This window comes from Pterocles gutturalis, unplaced genomic scaffold, assembly GCF_000699245.1.
Source record: "Pterocles gutturalis isolate BGI_N339 unplaced genomic scaffold, ASM69924v1 scaffold51256, whole genome shotgun sequence".
NCBI classification, from domain to species: Eukaryota; Metazoa; Chordata; class Aves; order Pterocliformes; family Pteroclidae; genus Pterocles; species Pterocles gutturalis.
Genome location: NW_010107492.1, coordinates 8,279 through 11,281, shown reverse-complemented (window position 1 = coordinate 11,281; position 3,003 = coordinate 8,279). Strand labels below are relative to the sequence as shown.

Below are 3,003 nucleotides of genomic sequence, written 5' to 3'. Positions count from 1 at the left end.
CTGCAAAACCCTCGTTCCCTCCTCTTGTTGTGTGTGCATGTTTCAATTCATACTCTTCTCTTCAAGTAATTCTTTCAATAGTGTTACGCACTAGCTAAAACTGATATTGAATGACAGCAACCAGATAGGACGTGATTAAGCCCCCAGAAAGGTGAAAAAAATGCTAATTTATCAATTTTTTAGAAGTAGTTTTCATTTACGGGACTTGTTGAACTGGCATTAGTTGACCAGTCACATCCTCATCAATCCACAAATTTAAAAAAAGTTTCAAGAAAATTCAAGTAACTTTATAGACTTTAAGGAATTCATAAGAGTAGGCCTTTAAAACATAAAGTTTTGTAAAACATAAAGAATTGTACCAGAGCTAGTGTTCCTTTATACTTATGCTATATTTTCAATCAGAGCCAACATGTGAAATATTGATATTTATAAATAATTCTCCACAAGTTTACCTATCTGACATTCAAACATTGCTATCAGGTACATGCAGGCTCAAGACAGTGTTGTGTGTGTTTAGAAAGTCCTAAGTTGTCTGAAAGTCTGAAGGTTATCTTTTTCTCCTCTCTCTCATTTAGTCTCACATTCAAATAGTTCTGCTGTTTCCTACTTTTATGTGAAGGCTCTTGTCTGTTCAGATGGACTCTAATTAGGATGCTGAGCACTACTGTAAGTCATCTCCTAACTACTGCAACTTCTGCTTTAATGACACCCTTATCCTATCCTTCCATTCAATTTAAAACACAGTGTGTTAGGGTGGGATAAAGCATCATGTACTGAACAGTTCTGATGGTGCCTAAGGCCATGTTGCTATGCTGTATTTCAGAGTGATGTCCTATGTAGGAATGGTGTTTGGCACCTTGCTAAAAGGCCATCAGGGAAAAGCCATTAAGCACTTTACATTCTCTCTAACTCACTGACCTCTGAAACAATGTGTTTCATACACAGAACTAGAGCAGAAAAAGACTGAAGTTCAATGCAAGAAAAAAAACAGTGGGAATGGGAGATGCTATTGATACATAGCTCGACTTCTGTTCCAGAGACTTTAGCAGCTAGAAGATACTGTCTCTCTCCAAGGTTTTTTGCTAATACACCAGAGAGCAACCTGCAGGAGCCGGCACCACATGCATTTGTGCTGCAGGGTGGAGAGGCAGAGGTGAGGAAAAGAGCTGGGATACGAACATTTAAATTACTGCAACTACATCAGCAGAGCTCTTGAGTCACTGCCTGGCAGCAGAACAAGGAGGAGGAGCGGCAGAGGTCCCCTGGGGACTACAGATCTTGGCTCCACAGAAGGAGCAAGCCAGACTGAAGAAGGCTACATTTTAACACCCTTGCTATCTACAGGGCTCATTAGCTTTCCAGTGCCTTCTTATGAGTAAAGTTATTCTAATGAAAAACTCCTTTACAAAAAGTATCTTATTCAACTTTTCAGAACACTATCTGTGAAAGATTTAAAGCAGAAGGAAGTGTTCTTAATCCACTGGACAATCTGAGCAAAGTGGGGTAAACAAGACTTGGGAGATCCCAGGAGCAGATTTCAGGGCTTTGGATTGCAGAGCTCTGCAAGGGGAGGACTCAGTACTGAACACATGGAACAGACTGTGGGAGCTATTAGCCATTACAAGTAACTGATTCAGAAGCAAAAAGTAAAAAAGGAGTTCAAAACATTGAGAAGTTATGGTACCAAGACAGCAGCACAGTCCTGAGAAGACCTCCAACAACAGGGGAAGTAATCCCTCAATATTCCTTGGAAGAGTTATATCAAGTGCCCGCACTGGAACAGTTTAATGCTCTACATCTACGCAACATTACAGTATAGCTGATATGAAACCAACAGATCCCTGTCCTGCAGACCAAGTGGCTGGTGACTATTTAGACAGAAGATCTAGTTCTCACTGGAAGGGAAAGCAGATCTCATTCAGAGGATTGATACTATAAACAGATACTACCAAGGAACTGTGTAAAGCCAGAATCAGGAAAGCAGTAGCTCCAAATTAACATCATGGTAGATTCTAGGAACACATGATAATCCACTGGGTCACAGGGCTCGTAAGAGAGAAATGCTCAGAGACTAACCAAGAGGGGTCTGGCACAAATGTCATTGGCAGGCTAATGTAATGATGGTCCAGCCAAGTGGAATCCAGGACACAACAAGAATAAGGAAAATATATAATAAAGCAATTTCACATGCAGAGCAAATGCCCACAAAACACTGTGACCCTGAAGTTATGCAGAAAATAATTCAGAAGTGGAAGGGACAAAGTTTGGGTGACTTTAGCTTGAACCACTGTAGTGGAGCAGCTAACTAACTACCCATTAAACAGACAGCATGAGGGAGGGAGTTAGGAAATCTTACGTGTCAGGATCCCTAGTGTCCTAGGAATGCACCCATATTAGCACCTATTGTTGAGACTTTTGATGCCCTCCTACAGCTATAGCTCCATGGTTCTGCAAAGCTGAGGGTCTGTGGCTCACTGCTCCTCAGGGCCTCTCTGGGAACAGGTACCCAGGGTCAGGGCTTAGCCTTTGTGCAGGCAGAAGCATGCTGGAAACATGCAGCATGAATTAGCCTGCATTCTCTGTAACAGCACCTGACTTCCAAACAGAGCTGCAGGCTGGTCTTTCCATTAGCTCCTTCTTGAATCAAATTTAGATGTTTTTGTTCTCATGCTTAAAACTCCACATAATTATTTCCCTTTCCCCGATGCTCCCTCCCCTGACAGCACTGATCAATGCTTTTGAGAAAGCATTTGATGTGCTGTGAGTCACCCCAACCTCAGCATGCATGTACTGATACACTCACCTTTTCCCTTAAACAACCCTGTGCTTTTTTGTAGCATTACCACCTTTGTCCGATCCAGATCACTCATTCACTGCATTTAAGCTTTCTTAAAAGCCCATAATTGTTTAGAAGAAAATTATCGGCACAGAAGAAAATTATCTGTAGCATTTTTACAGTATCTGTATTCAGTGAAATAATAATGTAAACGCTTCACTATTGCC

At 41.4% G+C, this 3,003-nt stretch overlaps 1 protein-coding gene across 1 annotated transcript in view; it reads right to left on the bottom strand.

The window, feature by feature from the left end:
• LOC104472416 (cAMP-dependent protein kinase type II-beta regulatory subunit-like) overlaps positions 1 to 3,003 on the bottom strand; it is a gene marked incomplete at its 3' end in the record, with an annotated part of 11,479 nt that overhangs the window by 5,835 nt on the left and 2,641 nt on the right. The window lies entirely within an intron of this gene.